At 35.7% G+C, this 26,628-nt stretch overlaps 1 pseudogene across 1 annotated transcript in view; it reads left to right on the top strand.

Moving 5' to 3' along the window:
* Positions 1-25,414, top strand: part of LOC309841751 (tubulin beta-4B chain-like) — a 130,838-nt pseudogene extending 105,424 nt beyond the window's left edge. Inside the window, exon 4 of the transcript in view lies at positions 23,998-25,414. The product of the transcript in view is annotated as a tubulin beta-4B chain-like (transcript). The remainder of the gene's footprint in view (positions 1-23,997) is intronic.
* The last annotated feature ends 1,214 nt before the right edge of the window (positions 25,415-26,628 follow it).

Below are 26,628 nucleotides of genomic sequence, written 5' to 3'. Positions count from 1 at the left end.
GGAGATGATCAAGAAGGCAATAGTCCTTAGAAGAGAAACTTCTTGTGCTTTTTTTTTTTTTTTTTTTTTTGAGCCACCCAGGCATCTCTTCTTATGTTTCTTAAAGACTTGTGTATGTTGCCCTGAAGAGAAGGGAGAAGGGAAGGAAAGGGGAGGGAAGAGGAAAGGAAGGGAAATGACAAATGCGGTGAAATGGATCTTTCCCCCACAGTCAAGGTCCAATAAACCTGCAAGGTCCCTTCCTTGCACAGGCTTCTATGGCTTCTAGTTGCTGCTGGGAATTGTAAAGATTCAGCTGAAGAGGGAAAGTCAAGTTGCAATCATAAAGTATTTCTAGTAAACAGTCTAAAAAGATATGATACTGCATCTCAAGTTATAGGATACCTTCACATGATATCTGATATAATTCTCCTAATGAGACCACAAAGCAATCCTCTCAAGTATTCCATGCCCCTCCCCGCACCTTCTGTCTTCCTGTGGACTGATCAAGAAAGTGAAACATGAAAGAGGTTACATGGACTGTCCCCAGTTGCTCATAAGGGTTCAGCATGGATTTAAACCTGGGAAGTCTGGCTCTAATGCCACTATTGCTCCCATGCTTTCTCACCTCATTTCCCACTTCCCCGTCGCCCTCCACTGCCTTCACATCTACCTCTGTGCGCCTTAGACCTGTCACAACTACCCAAAAATACATGCTGAGTAATTTCAGTGTATGGGAAGATCGTCATTTGATTCACAGGAGTGTTGAAAAAAATTAAAAAGCAAGCAAAAAACAAATAGTTGAGGCAAGTCAGGAACCATGAAATGGAAAACCTCAGAGGGGCTAACAAAGTTATAATGCCAAATTCATCTGCTCTTGTAAAATCTATGCCAAAGAACATCGAATTCTTTATTTTTTTTTTATTTTTTACTTTTTTAAGGATTTTATTTCTTTATGAGAGAGGGTGAACAGGGGGAGAGGCAGAGGGAGAAGCAAGCTTCCTGCTGACCAGGGACCCAAACTCAGGGCTCCAACTCAGGACCCTGAGATCGTGATTTAAATTGAAGGCAGGTGCTTAACCAATTGAGCCACACTGGCACTCCCAATTTTTTATTCTTTAATGAGAAGCCAAACTAGATGTTGTATGCTTTAAATAATTATCCCAGAAATCACAAAATGCCTTTGGAAATAGGAATATCTGGCTTTCTTTTTTCATAAACTTGGGACCTATATTTGGCATTTTTCATCAATTTAAATGTTTTCGGATTAACACTTGTCTACCTAAAACACTTTTCACTATCTCAGACCACCTTGTCTTAAAGATCACATCTATAATACTCACATTTCTTCGCACTTATGAAAACTATCTCTAGCTCAGCTGTGATCCTCAAAAGATTCAGAGATGAAGCAACTGGGGTTTTTTAAAAGTTTTTGTTTATATTCCAGTTAGTTAACGCACAGTGTAATACTAGGTTCAGGTGTACAATCTAGTGATTCATCACCTCCATACTATTCCATGGTGCTCACCACAAACACGTTCCTTGATCCCCATCACCTATTTAGCCCATCCCCTCACTCCCTCCTTTCTGGTTGCCTTCCTCTCTCTTTTTTGCCCCCTTTTCTCATTTGTTTTGTTTTTTGAATTCCACATATGAGTGAAATCATACGGTATTTGTTTTTCTCTGACTTATTTTACTTAGCGGAATACCCTCTAGCTCCATCCACATCGTTACAAATGAAAAGATTTCATTCATTTTTATGCCTGACTAATATTCCATTATATTCCATTAAAACCTTTTCTTTATCCATTCATCATACAATGAACACGGGCTGTTTCCATAGTTTGGCTATTATAAATAATGCTGTGATAAACATCTAGGTGCATGGAATCCTTCAATTTAGTATTTTTGTGGTCTTTGGTTAAATACCTAGTAGAACAATGGTTAGATTATATGGTCATTGTATTTTTCAATTTACTGAGGGGACTTCATGCTGTTTTCCAGATGGGCTGCACAAGTTTGCATTCCCACCACTGTACAAGAGGATTCAGCTTTCTCCACATCCTCGCCAACACCTGTTGTTTCTTGTGTTGTTGATTTTAGCCATTCTGACAGGTGTGAGGTGATATCTCATTGTAGTTTTGAGTTGCATTTCCCTGATGGTAAGTGATGTTGAGCATCTTTTCATATGTCCGTTGGCCATCTGTACATCTTCTTTGGGAAAAATATCTATTCATGTCTTCTGCCCATTTTTTTAATTGAATTATTCACTTTATGGGTGTGGAGTTTGATAAGTTCTTTGTATATCTTGAACACTAACCTTTTATCAGATATGTCATTTGCGAATATCTTCTCCCATTCTGTAGAAACTCCCATTCAGCCTACAAAATGGGAGTTTAGCTTAGATTAGTTTTGTTCATTGTTTCCTTTGCTCTGCAGAAGATTTTTTTTATTTTGATGTAGTCCCAATAGTTTATTTTTGCTTTTGTTTCCCTTGCCTCAGGAGATATATACTGAAAGAAGTTGCTATGGCCAGTGTCAAAGAAGTTAATGCCTGTGCTCTCCTCCAGGATTTTAATGGTTTCCTTTCTCACATTTTGGTCTGTCATCCATTTTGAATTTATTTTTGTGTGGTGTGAGACCGTGATCCAGTTTCATTCTTTTGTATGTAGCTGTCCAGTTTCCCAACACCATCTGTTGAAGAGACATTCTTTTTCCTATTGGTTATTCTTCTCTGCTTTTTCAAGGATTAATTGACCAAAATATTGTGGGTGAAGCAACCACTTTTGAATATTGTAATATTATAAGTTCTTTTCTAATTTAAAAAGAAAGAAGATGGACATTGGGGAGGGTATGTGCTTTGGTGAGTGCTGTGAAGTGTGTAAACCTGGTGATTCACAGACCTGTACCCCTGGGGATAAAAATATATGTTTATAAAAAAAATTAAAAAAAAAAAGAAGATTGCTCTAGGCAGTATAGACATTTTAACAATGTTTATTCTTCTAATCCAAGAGCATGGAATGGTCTTTCATCTTTTTGTGTCTTCTTCAATTTCTTTCATGAGTGTTCTGTAGTTCCTCAAGTACAGATCCTTTACCTCTTTGGTTAGGTTTATTCTCAGGTATCTTATGGTTCTTGGTGCGATAGTAAATGGAATTGATTCTCTAATTTCCCTTTCTGTATTTTTAAAATGTCTACACTGCCTAGAGCAATCTATACTTTTAATGCCATTCCGATCAAAATTCCACTGGTATTCTTCAAAGAGCTGGAGCAAATAATCCAAAAATTTGTATGGAATCAGAAGAGACCCTGAATCGCTAAGGAAATGTTGAAAAACAAAAATAAAACTGGGGCATCACGTTACCCGATTTCAAGCTTTATTACAAAGCTGTGATCACCAAGACAGCATGGTACTGGCATAAAAATAGACACATAGATCAGTGGAACAGAGTAGAGAGCCCAGATATGGACCCTCAACTCAATGGTCAATTAATCTTCGACAAAACAGGAAAAAATATACAGTGGAAAAAAGACAGTCTCTTCCATAAGTGGTGCTGGGAAAACTGGACAGCTATATGTAGAAGAATGAAACTCGACCATTCTCTTACACCATACACAAAGATAAACTCAAAATGGATAAAAGACCTCAGTGTGAGGCAGGAATCCATCAGAATCCTAGAGGAGAACATAGGCAGTAATCTCTTCGATATCAGCCACAGCAACTTCTTTCAAGATATGTCTCCAAAGGCAAAGGAAACAAAAGCAAAAATAAACTTTTGGGACTTCATCAAAATTTAAAGCTTCTTCACAGTAAAGGAAATAGTCAAAAAAAACAAAGAGGCAACCCACAGAATGGGAGAAGATATTTGCAAATGACAGTACAGACAACAGGGTGATATCCAGGATCTGTAATGAACTCCTCAAACTCAACACACACAAAACAGACAATCATATCAAAAAATGGGCAGAAGATATGAACAGACACTCCTCCAATCCTATCAGACACATGAAAAAATGTTCATCATCACTAGCCATCAGGGAGATTCAAATTAAAACCACATTGAGATATCACCTTACACCAGTTAGAATGGCCAAAATGAACAAGACAGGAAACAACATGTGTTGGAGGGGATGTGGAGAAAGGGGAACCCTCTTACACTGTTGGTGGGAATGCAAGTTGGTGCAGCCTCTTTGGAGAACAGTGTAGAGATTCCTCAAGAAATTAAAAATAGAACTTCCCTATGACCCTGCAATTGCACTCCTGGGTATTTACCCCAAAGATACAGATGTCGTGAAAAGAAGGGCCATCTGAACCCCAAAGTTTATAGCAGCAATGGCTATGGTCGCCAAACTGTGGAAAGAACCAAGATGCCCTTCAACGGACGAATGGATAAGGAAAATGTGGTCCATATACACTATGGAGTATTATGCCTCCATCAGAAAGGATGAATACCCAACTTTTGTAGCAACATGGATGGGACTAGAAGAGATTATGCTAAGTGAAATAAGTCAAGCAGAGAGAGTCAATTATCATATGGTTTCACTTATTTGTGGAGCATAACAAATAGCATGGAGGACATGGGGAGTTAGAGAGGAGAAGGGAGTTGGGGGAAATTGGAAGGGGAGGTGAATCATGAGAGACTATGGACTCTGAAAAACAATCTGAGGGGTTTGAAGTGGCGGGGGTGTGGGAGGTTGGGGTACCATATTATAGAGGGCATGGATTGCATGGAGCACTGGGTGGTGAAAAAATAATGAATACTGTTATGCTGAAAATAAATAAAAAAATAAATTTAAAAAAAGAAAGAAGAAAAAAGTTAACATACAACCAACTTCGTAAGCCTATTCCAATGTCAGCATTACACCAAAAAAAGCAATATTTTCTGTTTTCCTTTTTTTCAACTTTCAAAATGTGCTATCCTTAACTATTTCATTTTTTACTGTGATTGCTAAGAATAAAATTGACATTTTCCTTAAAGTTTATACTCATTTTACTATTCCAAAAAGCCTCCTGAACTTTATAGATGACCCTAGATTTCTGCAATATATGTTTGGTTTCTGATGTTAAAAGTGCAGTTAAAATTCAAATCATTTAATAATAAATATGATATGATATGACAGAACTATGTTGTATTTTTAGCTTAAAATACAAATTTACTTACATAAAGAGAAATACTATGAGATGTGATTGTACTGAAAGAAAATCTTCAATTATCTCAAGAATGTTAAATGTTTTTAAAAATCACCAGTCTGGTAAAGATTTTCTCAGTAATAAAACCTAGATTATTGTCCCTACATTTTACTTTTTCTTAAAAACATGTGATTATTAATGCTGTCTTCAGGAAATGTCCTATTTGAGAAAAGTAGAGAGAATATAGTAAAGTATACAGGAGTCAGAATACAATGAGTACTGTGCCTACAAATCATAGCTGACAAAAACTTTTGACTCTCATTATCTGTAGGAGAGAACAATAATTAGAAAATTCAAAAATTATTCTTATGCATGTGCTTTAATTTTGAAAGTGAATTGCTTATTTAAGAGGGTTATGCCTTGATTATCAGCCATTATAGTGAGCAATAAATAAAACTGTATCTAAGTTTCTAAATATATTAGAATCTTACAGTTCACAGGAGGAGCCAAAGATCAGTCATCACTTTAATATGCTATGCTCATGATAAAGGCGTAAGGCTTTGTTTAAACAAAATTAGATTGTGGAATTCAATTATAAACAGAAGGATAATTTATTCATTTACTAATTGGTCCTCCTTCTTTCTGGCACAGGACCATTGGTCTTTAGGCATAGCTTATACATCTATCAAACAAGATCTGAGTTATCAGCATTAGGATCTAGAGAGATTGGCTCCAATCTTAGCTATCTTACATGACAGAACTAAAATAGGATTTGCAAGTGAGCTTAAATATTTGAACATGAAAAAATTAAAAAACAAAATACAATGTCATATAGTAGTATCAACATAAAGCATCAAGAACAAAAAAAATTTACATAATTGGTGATGAAGCCAAAAACTTGAATCTTAAAATAAAGTCATTAGTGTAATTCAAAGAAGGCAACATTGGAAATAAATCAACCAAAAATCACAACTTCAGAGTATTTTAAATTAAGTATGACCTTCAAAATAAGTTATGAACTTTAAAGTGAAAAAGGGGAGAGAGAGAGAGATTAAACTTGTACTTTGAAGTTCAACGCAGCTTTATTTATAATAATCAAACACTGGAAACAGTCCAAAAGTCCATCAACATGTGAATAGATAAATAAATTATAGTATACTTTTATATAAACAAATAAGCTACAGATGCATACAACATAATAGCTAACACATTATGCTAAGTGAAAGAATGATTATATAAAATTCTAGAAAAGGAAAAACTAAAGATACAAAGCCTATCACTAATCATCAGAGGTGAGAGATCTCAGAGATGATTTAGTGATAAGATTAAATTATTATTAAATAATTAAATTATTTAAATTTAATTTTAAATATCTAATTTTTTAATTTTTTTTAACATTTTAATTTTAAATTTTAAAATATTTAAATTATTAAATAATTAAATTATTACTTAGTGAGTTAAATTATTGAGGTAGTAGAAATACACTATATATAATATATGGCTATCTATATTTTTCAATATGTACATGCATTTTTCAAAATACATCATTAAAAATTGATAAATATTGTACATAAACTATGTCCTAAAGTTTTCTTAAGATTTATTTATTTATTTGAGAGAGAGAAGAAGCAGGGTTAGGATAGAGTATAAGGAAGAGAGACTTTCAAGTAGGCTCCCTGCTGAGCGAGGAGTGGGGCTTGGCCCCACGATCCTGAGATCCTGGCCTGAGCTGTAATCAAAATTCAGACACTTAACTGTCTGAGCTATCCAGGTGTCCCAAGTTTATTTTTTAAAAATAAAAATAGGGGCGCCTGGGGTGGCTCAGTTGGTTAAGTGTCTGCTTTTGGTTCAGGTCATGGGTCCTGGGATTGAGCCCTGAATGGGGCTCCCTGCTTAGTAGGGAGTCTGCTTCTCCCTCTGCCTCTCCCACTCCTGCTCGTGCTCACTCTCTCTCTCTCTCAAATGAATAAATAAAATCTTTAAAAAAATAAAAATTAACAATTAACGATAAATAAGTAAAAATAAACAAGCCATAAAAATTTTGAAAAGACTAGTAACTGTTGTGACTAATGAAAAAGGATAAATGATAATACTTCACAGTCACCTTTACTATTCATTAAAGATGGAGTTCTAAAAACATGTTAATAAAGCAAAGATTACATAGTTAAATATAGGCTGTTTTCATCCATTGAAACAAACAAAAACAAACAATTGTAATCCATTTTGAGAAATTACACCTAAGGCTGATTAGGCTTTTATGAGTGGGGAGCTGTACAACTATTTGGCAACTATATAGCAAATGGGTGCAGCCTCTGAGACCACAAAGGACGTTTTGCTTTGTTTAACCCTTTCTAGCTGTGTGACCTTGATCACGGTCAATGATCTCTCTTTGTCACAAATTCATCATCTGTAAAATTGGGATGGCAATAGTCTCTAGTTCATAGGGTTGTAGTTGGAATGATCGCTTGAAGTGTTACTGGCATGTAATTCCTAAAAGAATAGGACCCATGGCATTCCTACTACCACCAGCACGGCCACTACTCCTTTTGCTTCCACTGTTGCAACTGTGAGAAATCTATTAAACTGTGAGTGTTCTTGAGAGTCGACCAGTAACATCTACTGTTTAGCCCACTTATTGAAATGTTTTTTCATCAAGTGCAATATCAATAATTTCCTATTTTTCATACCATTTCTAAATAACATATCTAATCAATACTTTTCAATCTATTCTCTTGCTAAAGGATTGGTTACTTAGAGAGTATAAAAGCTAAAAGGCACAACCAATTGCCATAACAATGGACATTATCATTCATGCAAGTGTGATTTTGAATTTTGTCTTTTTTTCCTACTACTTGTGATTTTAAAAGTCTAGGCAAAGAAATCTACCATGTTTATTAAATAGTTCAGTTAAAGGTATCATTCTAAATTTGGGGTCCATAATACTCATCCCCTCAGACTTCCAAGACCAGTGGATTGGGGAAAGGGAAAGAAAATAGAACACTCGTGTCTAACCACCCCCTTGTATCAGTCCAGAATCCTCTTGTACATTAACAGGTCTATTGAAACATTTTCTCTAGTTCAAATGCAAATCTCATGATCAAAAATAAACATCAAAATTCTTATCTTGGCAACTCAACCCACAACTTGCCTTTCCAGGTACTTTTTTTTTCCCCCGTTACTGTTCTCTGCTTCCAAAACAGCTCTTCTGCTACTTCACTTTCTAACTTCACTTCACCCACATATTTTTCTCTCCACTTAAAATTTTCTCCTTTCTCTAGCTCTAACTATAAAAATACCATTCACCTTTTGAAGCCTGGGTCAAAGGTGTATGTTGCACAACGTCTGCCTTGATCTATTCCTCCCCTTGCTACCACAGTGTGAAGTACTTCACTTAACAACTAATTCCCATCTGCTCAGTTTCCATTGAGGTTATTTTTCACCCTTTGGTATGCATGTGACTTACCATGTATATTGATTATTTATTAAATCCTGCTCACCAAATCCAATAAATATAGTGACATAACAGAAAAGCAGATCAGCACAATGTTGTAAGAAATAACAGGATAAAGAAAATCCCTGCAGATTAGTTCATGAAAGGAAAGTTGACATAGTCCTCAAATCAGAAAGTATAGGGGTACTGCTATCTCTTTCAGGTGAAATAACCCACTTTTGGTAGTCCTTAATATCAGGGATAGAAAATAAAGCATTACTAAATCCATACTTGCATACCAGTTTCCAGATACTGTACTGATTTGCTCCAGTAAAGAAATCCTACCTAGAATAGCAACTGAAACTAGCATTGTCAGTGGTTATATATATATAATCCACTGTCATTCTCCAAAATCCTTTGATTTCTTTGCAAGACAAACTGGCAAGTTAACAGGTATGAATCTTTCAACTCTTTGATGAAAACACAAATACATGCAATCTTACTTGAGATGCAGTGTTTATTTTGTTTGCTATTTTGGTAGAGAGAGGAAGTTCTAGGGTCTAGGGCATTTTTTTTTTTTTTTTTTTTGGAACTTATCCTACCATAATAGCTCTTGTGTCATTTTACTAGGAATAAATGTAGTTATTTTTCCAGCATTTGGAAACTGAGGTTTAACACTGAGATTCAACCTTTTTCAGAGCCAGAACACAGAAGTAATATCAAGTATGTTTTTCATTCACTCTGTGTGTCTCACCCTGTGATTTGCTCAAATATCAATATACTAGACTATCCCTTTTCCATATAACTTTCACAACCTATCCCTTAAACACATCACAGCATATATGGTTTCTCCTTCAATTAGATGTAGTTATACAAATATATTAATCCTTACTTACTAACTATATATATATGTTAGTATTATATACTAACTAGTATTCATTATATAATAATTATATTATTCTAATTATTAAAATTATAAAATATATAATACATACATATTTAATATAAAATATATTATTATAAGTATCATAGTATTAATTATATACTAACTAGTGTTAGTCTGTGTGTATATATAATGTAATCATATATAGTTGTGTATATATATATAGAGAGAGAGTTTGATTTTATTTTGCCCAAACATAACATAGCAACCCAGCATATATCATGATGAAGATAAACTAAAAATTTCAACTGGTTACTAGGAAACATATACTATGCTAAGTACTTCATATGCATTATGATCTTAATTCAGTATACTGCTACTAATAGCTGATGCTCATATACCATTTCTATATTCTGGGCACTGTTCCATATATTAACTTATTTAATTCTGCCAAGAATCCTTTGAAGTACATATATGTTATTATCATCACTAGTTATATAATTATGAAGAAGTAATACATAATATATACCTAAGAGAAAGTTCTAGTAACTTGCCCAAAGTCATTCAACTTTTAGCTAGTTGAATTGAGATTTAAACTAATGCAGTATATAGAAAGGCAAGATTCAAAACCAATACATTATCCTGGCTCTCAATCTTACATCCAGCTTTTTTAAAGTATTGCTGTTCTTATACTTATATGACCCTCAATTTATTTGCCATGCACTTTCTTATATAATAGTTGATCTAAAGATGTTTTCTATTCTAATTAACATAAAATCCCTTGAAAGATTCCTGCCTCACATTGAGGTCTTTCATCCATTTTGAGTTTATCTTTCTGTATGGTGTGAGAGAATGGTCAAATTTTATTCTCATATACATAGCTGTTCAATTTTCCCAGCACCACTTATTGAAGAGACTGTCTTTTTTCCACTGTATATTTTTTCCTGCTTTGTCGAAGATTATTTGACCGTAGAGTTGAGGGTCCGTATCTGGGCTCTCTACTCTGTTCCACCGTCTATGTATCTGTTTTTGTGCCAGTACCATGCTGTCTTGGTGATCACAGCTTTGTAGTAAAGCTTGAGGTCAGGCAACATGATGCCCCCAACTTTGTTTCTCTTTTCAACATTTCCTTAGCAATACAGGATTTTTTCTGTTTCCAAACAAATTTTAGGATTATTTGTTCCAGCACTTGGAAAAATGTCAGTGGAATTTTGATTGGGATGGCATTGAAAGTATAGATTGCTCTGGGCAGTATAGATATTTTAACAATGTTTATTCTTCTGATCCATGAGCATAGAATGTTCTTCCATCTTTTTGTGTCTTCTTCAATTTCTTTCATGAGTGTTCTGTAGTTCCTCAAATATAGATCCTTTACTTCTTTGGTTAGGTTTACTCCAAGGTATCTTGATCTTGAGGAAAGAGCCAAGATGCCCTTCAACAGACAAATGGATAGGAAGATATTGTCCATATATGTACAATGGGATATTTCAAAGCCATCAGAAAGGATGAATACCCAACTTTTGTATCAACACGGAGGACTGGAGGAGAATGTGCTGAGTGAAATAAGTCAAGCAGAGAAAGTCAATTATCATATGGTTTCATTTACTTGTGGAGCATAAGGAATAACATGGAGGACATTAGGAGAAGGAAAGGAAAAGTGAATCGGGATAAGTTGGAGAGGGAGACGAAGCATGAGAGACTGTGGACTCTGAGAAGTAAACTGAGGGTTTCGGAGGAGAGGGGAGTGGAGGGATGAGTGAGCCTGGTAGTAGATATTAATGAGGGCATGTATTGCATGGAGCACTGGGTGTGGTGCATAAACAATGAATCTTTGAATCCTGAAAAAAATAAAATTAAGATAATAAATTTTTTTAAAAAATAAAATTCCTTGACAACATGGCATATGATGTTTATTTTTGTAATCTCACAATTAACATAGCACCATTATATTAAGGTTCTCAGTAATTATGGTTTTTAAATTGATTATTAAATATTGAATATTAATATTAAATTACTTGTGCTCACATTGGGAAAATATTGCAAAGTAGGGGTTGGCATTGAGGTGGATGTGCCCTATAGAGGATAAAGGATTGCATCATGGCAGCAATCATCTCTGAATGTGTTGCTGAAGTTTGATCAGTAAATCCCAACTTACCAACAAGAGACTCCCCAAAAGTATCACAGTTTAATAGTTGCAACAACACAATAGTGTCAATATGTGAACCAAAATCAACAACCTCATTATTTTTGCCATTATAACCAAATTAGACTACCTGGGGATTGAGTTAAGTATTTGATCACTAATGATAATTTCTGGGAAGAGAAAATCTATCTTAAGTCTGCCTATCCCAAAGTACCTATACAATAAAAAAGTAATGGTTGAATTAATTCAGATATGTTAGAGGATTTAAGTAAAAGACTCAAAGAGCAAAAATTTACATTTATTTAAATATACATGTATCATACCATGTTTAACCCAAACTTTCAAGATGCAATTTTTCCCTATAATTTTAGTTATAATTGATATTTCTAATTAATATTAATATTGTTAATATTAATATGTTATTACTTTATCATATATACACTTATTGCCAGAGATGGTATCTATAAATACTTGATTGCAATCATCACCTCCTCTAAAGGATGAAATTAAAGAATGTCTATAGCATCCCAAGCATCTTTTATAGATACGACCTACCAAGACTAATATAAGGATGAAAATATAAGTGCTTAAACATTACATTATATTAACCTAAATGAGGTCTTGTGTAATAATAATTCTTAACTTATAAACTGTGCTGCTTTTAAAAGTTCCAACTAAATAATATATTCTTAGCATTGACATTAGCAATTTATAAGAGATTCAGAGAAACTAGACAGACTTCTATTTTAAGATGGATTTAAAAGTATGTTAGAAGTGTGTGCTGAATGAACCTCCTACATGCAGAATTTTTTTAATAACATCTCAAAACAGAAATGATGCTTTTTATCCTTTGAAGCACAAAAATTTAACTCACAGCTTCTCTAGACACTAATAGGTTAGCATAGCCAATATGATCTTTTGATCAAAATGAAGGAAGGGCTGTATTTTGGACTCAGCCCCTGACTGTGGAGTGAATTAGACAAAATTCTGATGGTATTTGAGCTTTCTTTTCTCTAACCGTATATACAATTAGCAAGGCATGCTGAGAACCTTGGGTGAAAGGAAAAAATAGGTGTCATTATTTTTATTTCCTGTGTCAGTGCACTTACTAGGATGATAAAATGGAAGAACATTGATTTGGGAATCAGTAAATCTGTGTCTTAGCTCTGGCTTTATACCTGAACTTGTCCTGACAGTCTCTCTGAACATTAGTTTCTTAATATACAAAATGGACTTATTAGTCCCTGATCTCTCATAATTATCAATTTTAGGATAAAATTCAGATTAAATTTTGTTTAATTATGTAAATTTTCTCCCTTACATATAATCTGTATTAAACACACACAAATAAAGATGTACATATATACATATCACTATGTATGTATGCATATATATTCATATACATATATGTGTACATATATAATCTATGTGTTTTATGAAGACATTAATCTCATCTGATCTATGAAAATTTATTGGATGCCTTATATAACTCTGATTTTATGTTAGGCTTTACCTACACAGAGAATAAAGACTCTGACTTTGGGGTGCCTGGGTGGCTCAGTGGGTTAAAGCTTCTGTCTTCAGCTCAGTTGGTGATCCCAGGGTCCTGGGATTTAGCCCCGCAGTGGGGTCTCTGTTCAGCAGGGAGCCTGCTTCCCGCCTCTCTCTCTGCCTACCTCTCTGCCTACCTGTAATCTCTTTCTACCAAAAAATAAATAAAATCTAGAAAAAAACAAAAAACTCTGACTTTAGAAGGTACTATTCTGGTTAAGTTAGAACATTTAAAACAAATAATAAAGACCAAAATGTTTCAAGGTCTATGACAGAATTATGTATAAACTAAAGAAAAGCACAAGATAAAAAACTAAATTTATCATTTGATAGAACTGTGCTAGATATCATCCAAGACCTTGTAAACCGTAGTTATGAAAAGGACCTTGTAACAAGACCGTCTTATCTGTACAGCAAGCACACAAAATAGAGACTCCAGTTGACTATAACTCACATCTAATGACTGACCACTCTCTCTTATTTCTTCACTGAATCTAAAACCTACTTTCATCTTAATTACCTGTACCCCATAGTTGTTTATATATTTATTTTTCCCAATTGCCAAGTCAGTTTCTAGGACACAGAAAAAGGTCCTTAGTCATCCTCAGCACTGAGCAGAGTGTATGAGTGAATGCATAAATGAATATATATTATTTATGACTATAGAAATACAAAGATTCAACAGGAACAATTAAGATAGGAATCTTCATTATGTAATTTTTAACATAGTATTGATCAACTAAGAGAAATCTTTTGTGCCTTGAATGTTTTCCAAAACTATTAGAAAAGTTAAGTCTCTGTGTGTAAGCACGCATTTGTGTGCCCGTGTGTGTGTGTGTACATGCGCATGCATACATAAATGACCAGATTAATTTGTAATATGATAAACTGGAAAGAATATGGGCTTTGAAATAAAATAGACTAGGGATGGAGTCGAAGTGATACACTACTTTGAGAGCTCTCAGAACTTACTCTGTCTTGGGATTTAATGAAACCAAAATCAGAAATCAGAAGCTTTTGTTATTGTCTCACTTATAAGGCTTAGCTATAATGGTCTAAGACTGCTGAAATATTGCCCATTGCAATAGAAATAATTTACCTTTCATTAAGTTTTATAAATGAAGGCCTTTAGCACTATTTTTCTCCAACTGCTGGTCTTTGGACTTTTTCACTGCCAAAGCAAAGGTAGGAGTAAGTCTGATTGCAGTATTCGCATATCCTTAATTGGAGCTCTTTGTAAATTTAACACTTCACATTACAAAATGTGCATGACTTCCTATTAGAAAATATGGTCATGCAATTAAAAAAATAAAGGGGGATCTAATTCTCAAAATGCTATCTGTGGTATGTTCATACATACATGTGCCAAGGGAAGCCCTACCTGAGAGAATTTTAAAAGTTCCAAGCGCAGAAATTGCAAAGAATTGATTCAATTCCATCCAGATACCTAAAAGTTTCTCTGGCAACACTATCTAGATTGGTCACATCCTTCTGTGGAATTCTTCCAACTCTTCATGTCCATATTGTTTTAAGAATGAGCCTTAAAAACATATAATCAATTGTTCCTCACAATCCCCGTGCAACTCTTCCTGCCCATGGGTCCTGTCTCTGTGCTTTAATGAAAACATACAATGAATGAGCCTTGGGTATGCAGCTATGCAGCTTGCCTCTATAAAAAGATTATAAATTCTTTGAGGGAAAGTGCCACAAAACACTCCATATAAAAGATCGTTCTTGCATCCAAACATTTGTTGGTAATGACGTTGAGTCATGTTGAAAAAAAAATCTCACAAGTTTTCTTCTCAAAATTAGTTTCCTCTAAACTAAATTTGCCTTAGTATCCCCAAAGCACTGAGCTATATATTTGGAACACAGAGAGCTAGAATGTATATTCCTTTCTCTAAAGAAACCATAATTTAATTAGGAAGATGGAAAACTTCATAAAAAAGTATACTCAAAGTAACATATAATTGTGAAATGATGGCTTAAAAAGTAAATTAAACCTAAAACGGAAAATGTGTATTAAAAAGATGCATGTGGAATTTACAAATGTGAACTTTTTCTTTTTATAACATAGAAATTTGAGGATATTTTAGTTTCACTGAATCCTTAGCTAAGAAAGTGTTTTTTGATATCAAAGTGGAAAATTTCACTCATTCAGTTTAGAACAGAACATTGAAAGATAAATGATCTTAGAGACAGAAATTCACCATCATATCTGATAAATTACTCTACCTACAGATATAATAATTAATCTTATTTTTGTGAATCTCATAGGTATAGAATTATGAATACTTTATTTTAAATATATAAGTTATTTAAATGTAATATTAATATCTGAAATCTAGTTAATAGTGACTCTCTGCCACTCTAAAAGTTAACATGCTAGTAAAAAATGTACAGGACTATGAAATTAAAATTATGAAGCTCTAATCTCCTGAGTTACTAAGAAGTTTAGCAATTATGTCCTAGAATCATATTTTAAATTCTATTATACTATCAGGATTATAAACTGAATGGCTGCCAATAACATAACAATGCCCAGTTAAAAAGATTCCTGAAGATGTATGGAAGATTCATGGGTGGAACTAACTTTAGCTGAACTGTGAGGTCCAAAAAGTCTGTTGTTCTTTAGCCTATTCTTATATGTTCCTCTGTCCCACAAAATTCTCACCTCCAGTATAATTTGTATTATTTCCCTGTCAGGGGTAGATATGACTGAGAAAGGAGCAGATAATTAGTTTGACTAGAACCATGGACACCAAACTGAGTAGTTTGGATTTATCCTAGAGCCCAGTGGATTTTTTAAACTATAGTGTCTTGATATGTTATTATATCAGTAATTGATGACACAAATTATACCTTTTAATAAAAAAGGCTTATTCTTCTACTTTCTCTCTTAGTCCCTTGCATTTCAATGTTTTTTTGAGTGAGTGGGAAGAAAAACAGCAGAGCAAATAACTAATGAGACTGAAGCTAACTGTTCCTGAGCTAGTTCCATATTAATATGTACGTTAGACATTAAAAAAAAAAAAATTCTGAGAAACACTCCTTTAGGTAATGGAAGGCCCAAAATTTACTTTGAATAAAGGAGAATTGTTAACAGATTTTCATTAGAAAATAATCTGTCAGGGGACAGGAGTGGCTCAGTCCTTTAAGCAAGCAATCAATTCTTGGTTTCCACACAGGTCATGATCTCAACCCCAGGTTGGGCTCCACAGTCAGCAGGGAGTCTGCTTGAGATTCTCCCTCAGCCTCTGCCCCTCCCCCCACTTGTGCTCTCAGACTCCCTTTCTCTCTAAAAATAAACAAAACCTTTTTAAAAAATCTGCCAATACAGTGGAGGGTCCATGAGAGGAGAGCAACATTAAAAAAAGGGAAGTAAGGGGAAAAGAAGGTATTGTCAAAATCCAGTTGAAAGATGAAGGTCTGAGCCCGACAGTGTGAGTTAAAACTGACAGATTCAAAACTGATTCATTTGTCAGTCATTTTTCTAAGCTCTAGGTCAATCCTGAAAATAACTTCAAAAAACAAAATAATACAAGTTGCATGAGTAACTGTTTGTACAGATGTTATTTACTAACCAAGGATTGCACAGAACCACTTTTTAAAAACTGTTCTTTGCAGCTCCAGCCTTATTTGTCTCTTTGCTACTATGTCAATAACATCCCCTTCTATCCTAGGCTTTGATCTCTAAAGCATAAAAATAGAAACTCAGTTTTATACTTAAGCAAGGAAGCTAATTAATAGAATCAAAGTACTATTGCCCAATCTGATTCCAATAAGTGAAATCTATTCATCACAAAAATGTTGATGTTTCATAGATCATGGCAGAGTAACTTCAGTTGACTGAAAGTTCACAACCAGAACAACATGGTAGAACTGGTAAATATTTAGGTTTCCATGGATAGATGTCTGCTTATTAATGTCTGCATTGAAGACTCAAACAAATAGAGCCCTGAAAGTCTTTTACAAGGGGTCATCTTGCCAACCTTCCACCAAATGGTTGCATATCTTCCATCTGAACCATTAGATAATGGCTGACAGGTCTCCACTGAAGAACTTAAATTTGTCTAACATGTAATTCTTTGTTTCTAACAAATTGAGTTTTAAAATAGTTATTATGTATATGTGATAGTTACTATGAATTATCTTTTACTTCTTGGTTTGTCACTGAATAATTGGTCTTCTAAGTATAATTATAAATAGTGAACTCTTTTGTCTATAATATTTTAAGATAAAATTGAAGAATTTGGTGAGGTTTTTATTCAACTGTTGCTCTTTCTGCTTTTAAAATCATATTTTAATTTTAAAGAATAATAAGTTTGTGTCCTATAGTGATTAATTTGATTACATAGCAATATAACAGACATGTCTCATTTTTAGTCAGTTTGAATCATGGGGCAAACTGAAAACAAAAACTGTATCTTTTCATCCCACTATTTTTTCTTTACTATTGAGAGTAGTTTTCACTTGATACTGGATGAAACTTTTGTTAGTTTTAGATAATTACAGGTTGTATAGTCTGTTTATGTCACAAACATAATGGTCTTGTGTCACAAATCACACTGTTCAGTCCCCAGTAACCAAAACCCCCACCTTGACTTATCTTACTTTCTCTTTTCACCCAGAGCCTGGTTTTGGGGGGGTGGGAAGGATATAGGAAACCAGTCTTTCTCTCTCACTCACCTCATCCTGTACTCACCTGTTCCTGTAAATACCACTCCTAAATTAACAGGAGAGGAAGCCAAATGGGGGAAAGGGAAGTTCTTACTGGGAGAGGTGGCATCATAAGATGGCATTGCAGGAACTTGGCCTGGGAGACATTTAAAACTTCTGTGGACTTGTTGGAGGCTAGCCTCCTCTGTCTGCAATATCTGTGGGTACCCATGCAATAACTTTTCTTCAGATCCCTGCCTCTCCCTCACCTCAAATTCCTCAGGTATCTACTTTGTACAGAGACTACCAGTTAAGAGTCCTGTGGTCTATCCTGGAAATAGAGCTCAACAGAATTCAAAACAGCTCTAGGATGGCTCCATCCTTGTCATCTCCATCTGGTCTAAAGAAAAATTTGGGGGCACCTGGGTGGCTCAGTGGGTTAAAGCTTCTGCCTTCGGCTCAGGCCATGATCCCAGGGCCTGGGATCGAACCCTGCATCTGGCTCTCCACTCAGCAGGGAGCCTGCTTCCCCATCTCCCTCTCTCTCTCTCTCTCTCTCTCTCTCTCTCTCTGCCTGCCTCTCTGCCTACTTGTGATCTCTGACTGTCAAATAAATTAATTAAATATTTTCTTTAAAAAATAAAGAAAAATCTTGTGATCTTTTTTGCCCTTCCACAGGTGAGAATGCAGTTATTTCACAAATGAACCCTCTTCTTTCTCTCAACCCCACCATCTCAGAGAACCATGAACTTGCCCTGAAGAATGTCAGAGCATTTGTCAGATGGCAGACCAAAGGGTCCCCCAAATTATAAAAGCATATACAAGCTCTCCAGAACTTCCGGTGAAGCTCCCCTTTCTGGGTTTTAGGCAGAGGAAAGGGAAGTCCCATTCCTCATCCTTGGAATGGGTCGTGGAACTAAGAATCCAGAACCAGCTCTTGAAGGCAATCTCTGCACAAATATTCTCTTCCTACTCTGCACTTCTTTTTCCCCAATCCTTTCATTGTAGGTTTAAGAGCCTTCTAACCAGTTATTTTTCTTGGATAATTTGCATTTCGATCTGGCATCTTACTTTAGAATTGTATATCTGTGGAATAACAGTGTTTCCAATTTTCCAGCGCTGTTATGTTAATATTGGTCATTTTGATAATAACATACCAGTTAAATTTCTGTTAAGTAACAAATGAAAATAAAGTTCATCCTTTATTATACAAACTGTTCTTCTCCAAATTCTACACATATAATAAGTCCTTGTATAAAGAAATGAGTACACATTTGAAGCATGCGTTCTGTAGTTTTATTCAGATTTAAGAAAGATGTATCTTTTATTCTCTGCTTCCTCTTCCTCCATCCAAACCAGTAATCGATATGCAGATGCTAGATTTACAGAGTCTCTTAGGATGACAAATCAATAAAGAACCCCATTGAAAAATGCTTGCCTGGAGGAGGAGAATATAAACTTTTTTCTTAATCTCTATAAGGCTTTGCTCCCAGGACCAAGCACTTCTCATTCAGTGTTAATAGTACTGAATTTTCTTACTGCTTTTTCATGTCAAAGGCACTCTTCAAATATGTACTTAATTAAGCCTCTTTCTTAATAGAGGTGGCCCTGGTCTCATCCCCCAGCCTCCCTTTTCTATCTCCTGTGTGGAGAGTTCTCTTTGAAGTCATGCAGAAGAGATGTGCAGGGATGAAGGGATGAGAACAGAGCCAAGGGCGCTTGTAATGAACTTTTGATGGAAAAGAAGTTTAGATTAATGCAGCTATTCTAGCTACCCTCTATTTAGAATTCTTGTAAGTGGAAATACAAAATTACAGTAAGATAATGAGTCAGATTTTATATTAGCTCTGAACATCTTGCCCTCTAAATGCATTTGTGGACATCCTATGGATTCCTGAGGATTTAGAACTCTGCAGATTTCCAGTTTTAGAGGACTTACTTATTTTGTATTATGCCTGGCTCTTTATGTTTATCTCTTATGATTGTCTTGAAGTTCACAGCTGGAACTTGACTTATTAAAAGTTATCTGTTTGAATACTTCTTGGATTGATTCCTAAAGGAAGTCCATGGTGATTTGTAACTTTGCGTATTATCCATGACTGCACTTTTGGAAATAGATGTTGATCATATGAGAAAGTGTTTCCTAACTGTTTGCAATACACAGGCAATTTCAATAGTAGAATTAAATCTAATGTTACTATACAGTAGCTGACAAATAATTCATTTTAATTTCTTATCTGTGTTTATCTCAGTCACTTCCCGGTAAATTATTTTCTTAGATTGCTTATTTAAAGGTTTACAAAAAGATGCAGCAAATATGTACAACATAAATAACTTAATGGTCATAAGTTTCATAATTATAGTAACTTTTTCTTCATTGTATTCTTGTTCAGGCATGCTGAATCTTCTTTGGAACATTAAATTTCATAGCTTGGCTCATGTTGTATTATGGCAAATATTATTTTGATTTTTTCATGCATTCCAGGCAGGATATAGAGGTAAAGTGAGATCCATATTGCATTCTTGATTTCCAATTTACCTGAACTTATTAAAAGAACTGCTGGGAGTCATTTAAAAAAAAAAATCCTTATATTGTTTTCCAGGTCAAAGATACTCTACTCAGCAGTAAAATTGTCCTTCTTAGTTTCTACAAGATACTGATTGCATTTCTTATGATATTTTAATAGGTTTATGCTTAGAAGTGCTAAAGTTCAGATTTTTGGAGATTTTTACAGAAAAATAGATTGTGTATTTCCAGGATTTTTCAATAATTTCTGATATGCATTGTTCAAGAGAGACCTCAGATTTTCTTCCATTTGCTAAATTATTTTCTGTTATTTAATTATATCTATTAGATATTTCATCTAAATTCAGATTTCTTCAATTGCTCATTTGATCATTCCAGCCCTTTTTTTTTTGTACGTGCAATTAAAAATAAAGTTACAACAGTTAATGAGATTTTATTAAATTTTATTTATGTACTGGGCACCTGGGTGACTCAGGCTGTTATCTTCAGCTCAGGTCAGGATCCCACAGTCCTGGGATCCAGCTCCGCCTCAGGCTCCCTGCTTGGTGGGGAATCTGTTTTTCCTTCTCTCTGTCTGCCCCTCCACCTGCTCTGTCATTCTCTCTCTACTAAATAAATAAATCTTTCTAAATTTTTTATTTATTTTTGTTTTATGTAGTTAAAGGTAGTTACATCTTAACTGTACCAGTCAAACCTCACAAAATAATACTTCATAATGAATTTTGCATGAAAAATAATGTAAAGAAAATAAACTATTATGCTGAACAAGACCCCCTGTTTAAATTTATTTTAGATGATAACCCTTTGCCAGCAGTTATAAAATCTGCATACCTAATTCACACAACATCCAATACTAAACAAAATGAAGACAAAGTTCTGTGTATTTTAATTTAGGCTCTCAGTAAAACTATTGATACTTCTGATATGTACTTTGATATCACTCAAATGCTATTTATTATTATATAATAATTAGTTAAATACCATATGCATATCACCAAAACTGAAGTGAATCCCCCACCAAAGACTTAGCACCTATCATCCTCCTTGCCCACACTTTTCTCCTAGTTCTCCAATGACTGCCTCTACTACCGTCTAGATCTCAGCTTCATAGGACCTTAGCAGAGAAGAATTTGGGGAAATCCTATGTAAAGAATCCTCATCCTGGGTCACTCCCTATTATAGCACCCATTTTTATCTCTTCCACAGTATTTATCAATATCTGAATGTTTTTATTTGTTTACTCATGTATTTTTCTGTCTCTGTCGATTGAAATACAAGCTCCATGAGGACAACAACTTTGTCTCTTTGGTTCATCATTGAATCTCTGGTTAATAGAATAGTGCCTGACTCACAATAAGCTCTCAGTAAATATCTATTCACTCGTTCATTTAATACACACCTGTTGAATAATACATCCATCATTAAATGAACTCTATACCAGTCCATTTAAAGTCAGGGAAGCGATAGTCCATACAGTTGCCCAAAGCAAAGTGGAATTGTTGGATAATGATAAGATTTTGAAGCCTGAAGGTCATTTAGAGCCTCTAGGGTACTTGCAGTAAAGATCATGTAAAGTACCAAGTCTCTTTTTGGCTTTTCTCTTTTAGTATCAGTGTTAGAGAGCAGCACTGTGTAGAGCTGGAATTCCCAGTGTCCTATTAAATGGAATTCGCTTGTACACAGCACTTAAATATTTTCATTATATTTTCACTTCCTAAATATTTTCACTTCAACTTGGCCTGAAATTCTATCCAACAGTTACTACTTGTCTTTATATGATTACTACCAAAATGAATATATTTCCTCCAATACAATTCACCTTTCAGTATATTAAAATTAAATGTTCTGAGGTTCACTTTCTTTTTTTTTTTTTAAGATTTTTCATTTATCTATTTGACAGAGAGAGAGAGAGATCACAAGTAGGCAGAGAGGAAGGCAGAGAGAGGGGGGATGTAGGGTCCCCGCCGAGCAGAGAGCCCGACGTGGGGCTCGATCCCAGGACCCTGAGACCATGACCTAAGCCGAAGGCAGAGGCCCAACGCTCTGAGCCACCAGGTGCTCCCTGAGGTTCATTTTCAAAGGAAAGTGCCAGCATCTAAAATAATGAGTTAATAGTTTGGTTTCATTTGGGACCAAGGAGAGCTAAAACTATGGCTGGGCCCACCTGTATTAGGGAGACACCTAAGCTGGTTTAATAAGATACTCATAAAACAGAGATTTAAAAATACAGATGTAACTTTTTCTTATTGGAATCCCAAAAGTGACCCTGCTGCACCTCATGGGAAAGGGAAAGTATAAAAAATTCACATACACAGTACTTTAAGACCCATAGCTAGAAGTGTCACTTTCACTTCTAGTAACATTCCATTAATGAAAATGTAGCTAAAGGACCACATCCAGCTAGCTGTAAGGGAGTCTGAAAAATATGGTTTCTAGCTGGGCAACCACATGCCCAGCAGCAAAGCTATAATGGAAGAATGGGAGAAATACTTTTCGACAGCTAGCATTTCTACCATCAGCTAACAGGAGCATAACGATGGCGGTCCATGAGGAAAGTATTGGATGATTACTAGGTGTATGTTCAAATAAGAAACAAACACACAAACAAACAAAAAATCAAAAGCTTTCAGTAACACAATGCATTGTTGATGCCTATGGTATATTTGGCTTATATAAATATTGAAATGGCAACTTATGCAGTGGATAACTACTTAAAGCCTTTTTACAACTACATCAGAGAATCAAATTGAAAAACCCTGCCACACTGTCATGTACAAAAGCATTTTTTTGTTTGTTCTGTATAAAGGAGGTGCAAGGCAAGGCATGCTAGAGCAAAAAGTCAACTCCCATATGTGAAGTGTGTTCCTTAATAAATACCATGTCATGAACTGTCATATCTTAAGTCTACTTCTAAATATAACTTTCTGTTACTCTAGGAATTCAGTGGCACTTGATCTTTTCAAAAAAGTAGCTGCATCCATCTTCTGATTTTTTTTTTCTGTGACCTTCTCTTAGCTCTCACAGAAGTGGAATATACATATAACTCTAAACAAATTAAAATATTTGGTCATTTAAATTTTATTCTATTATTTTTGCCTTTGTAATATTATTTGTGTAATATTATTTAAAACCACAGGGAAGTACTAAATTACAGCTTCTGCATTTCTATAAGTATTTGCTGGCCTACTATCTATCTACAAACCCTGTTTTGGGTACAGAGGATAATTTTTTTTTTTTTAAATGGATGATGGGGATCCTGCCTTTAGTGAAATAATCTTCAGTCTTTTTAGAGGAGAAAGTAAGGAAGGTTTACTTGTGCCAACACGCCAACTAAATAAAAGGGACATTTTCTAGTTAGTAATACCAAATAGATTTTAAAGTTCCTGAAATTAGATTTCTTGTTATTGACCATTTCTATTTTTTATTAGACAAGTATAAATTTTAAAACATATCTATACTGTGTCAGTTTCCCTAGTATAAGTACTAAGTTGATTTAATTAGTAGTACATTTTAACCTGCACATAGTGTGCAGGCTATTATCAGGATGCCAACTAGAATACACCTATGTGGCAGACGGATGAGGCATAAAGCTCAAAATCAAAGTATACTAAAAGCTTATTCTTTTATTGTGAAAACTTATAATTCTTCGAATTAGAAAATATAGTCAGTCATAGCAGGGAAGTTCATTCTGAAGTTTAAAAAGTCACTCTTGGCACTCCCGCGCCAGCTCCTGGGCTCTTGTGTGGTTCTTCCGCCAGCTCCACTGTGGCTGTTGCCCCGAGGAAGATCTTGCCCCTCCAGGCCAGCCAGTGCAGAAACCAGATCCGCGCCAAATTCGGAAGGTCATCAGCGACAAGCATGGCATCGACATTGCCAGCATTTACCACAGTGAGAGCGATCCGAAGCTGGAGCAGATCAACGAGTACTCCAAGAACACCGTCGGCGGCAACTGCGTGCCCTGCACTGTGCTTGTGGACCTGGAGCTGGGCACTATGGTCTCCCTGTGCTTGGGACCCTTTGGGCAAATCTTCAGACAACATGGCTTCCGGTCAGAGTTACGCAGAACAGTGGGCCAAGGGGCACTACACAGAGGGTGAAGAGCTGATCAACTCTGGGCTGGAAGTTGTGAGGAAAAAATGTTAAATCTGTGACTGCCTGCAGGGCTTCCAGCTGACCCACTCCCCAGGTAGGGTGACTGAGCCTGGGATGGGTACCCTTTTCATCAGCAATATTGGGGAGATGTGCCCAGACGGGATCATGAACACATTCAGTGTGGCGCCCTCAACCAACTGGTGGGACAGGGTGGTGGAGCCCTATGATGTCATGATCTCAGCCCACTGGCTCATAGATAACCCAGACTGAAAGCTATTGGATTGATAACAAGGCCCCCTATGACATCTGCTTTGGAACTTTGAAACTGACCATACCCACCCATGGGGACGACAACCACCTGGTGTCAGCCACCATGAGTGGGGTCACCAGATGCCTGCCTTTTCCTGGACAGCTCAATGCTGACCCATACAAGATGGCTATCAATAGGGTCCTTTGCCTCTGACTGCAATTCTGCATGCCCGGCTTCAGCCCACTGACCAGCTGGAGCAGCCAACAGTACATGGCGCTGACAGTGGCCAAGCTCACCCAGCACGTGTTTGATGCCAAGAACATTACAGCCACTACCTGACCGCACCTGCAGTATTCAGGGGCCACATGCCCATGAAGAAGGTGGATGAGCAGATGCTGAACGTCCAAGACAAGAACAGCAGCTACTTCATTGAGTGGATCCCTAAAAACATAAGATAGCCATCTATGACACACCACCTCAAGGGCTAAAAATGTCTTCCACCTTCAGGTGCAATAGCACAGCCATCCAGGAGCTGTTCTAGTGTATCTCAGAGTGGTTCACAGACATGTTCAAGCACGGGGAAGCTGTGTGAACTCTTTATTCACTCACCACCTGTTCTCTGATGATCATGTCTCTGTATGCACTTGCTCTTTCTCCTGTCTTGAGGCCACATTTCGAACAGACTTGGCCACTAAAGCATTTACATAGTGAGAAAATGAGTCAATCTTCTTATCTTCTTAACTTGAAAATACTTCTAATGGCAATGAAACTCTTACCAAAAGAAATAAAAAAGAATCAGGTTAGGGGAGTTCTCTTTAAAGACCATCAACATTGGGTGCCTGGGTGGCTCAGTGGGTTAAAGCCTCTGCCTTCAGCTCAGGTCATGATCCCAGGGTCCTGGGACTAAGCCCCATGTCGGGCTCTCTGCTCAGCTGGGAGCTTGCTTCCCCCTCTCTCTCTCTGCCTGCCTGTCTGCCTACTTGTGATTTCTGTCTGTCAAATAAATAAATAAAATCTTAAAAAAAAAAAAACATCAACATTAAGATCTCTGGACTTTAGACAGAAGTCAATTTTAAACATCTATAAAATATTTTGTTGACAATTGTATTTTTGAATATCTAGAGAGATATTCCTATAGACATTCATTCCATGTTTTCCTACCTTAAAAACTTCCATATTCTCAAGACATGGTGTTATCTATTTTCCTCCTCAATGTAGATATTCCTTGTAGGCTAATTTTAAGTTCAGTCCAAAACCATCACACACAAAAGCACTATGACATCACAGCTTAATCCAGAAACACTTCATTAACATGCCTGTTAGTGTCAAAATGTTCTCTGAAGAAAGACAAGATTGCATGAGCCTGCCTCATTTTGCTCCAAAATATTTGCTGATGGTAAAAAGAAAAAAAAAATGTGACTGTCAAGTTAATAACATATCGAAAATGCTGCAGTTAGAATGGCCAACTCTGTTGTCCCTGAGTAAAATGTAGAACCTAGGAGAAGAGCCTAATGAGAGATTTTTGTTATTAACAGAGCGGGAGTGAAGGCTTTAAAGTTCTACTTAGCTTCCTCTATGAGAAGTGCCTATTTAAATACAGAACCACATGGAAACAGATGCCTTGAAATGTTCCAGCCTATTTGACTATATAAATGTATACGGATGCTCTTCTGTCACCAAGACCATCAGTGTAAACAAGTGATAGTTTACAGACTGTATAATCCATTTCCACTTGGAAAAAAGCTCTCCTGGTTATTTTTAGACAGTCTCTTACATACGGTGCTAAAATGTACCCTATAAAATAACTTAACACACATACCAAAATGCTCTTTTATTTCCATGGAGAAAATTAAATCCTCTGGAGTTTGTGACTAAGAATCTCATGTTTCATAGAGTATGTTTTCCCACTTCTAAGTATTTTTTCCCCTCCCTACATCCCCACCCTCCCTCAACAGTTAAGACTAAAAACCTGAAGAACTTTTT

The sequence above is a fragment of the Mustela nivalis genome (assembly GCF_964662115.1).
Source record: "Mustela nivalis genome assembly, chromosome: 1".
Classification (NCBI taxonomy): domain Eukaryota; kingdom Metazoa; phylum Chordata; class Mammalia; order Carnivora; family Mustelidae; genus Mustela; species Mustela nivalis.
This window is presented reverse-complemented; position numbering and strand designations above follow the sequence as displayed.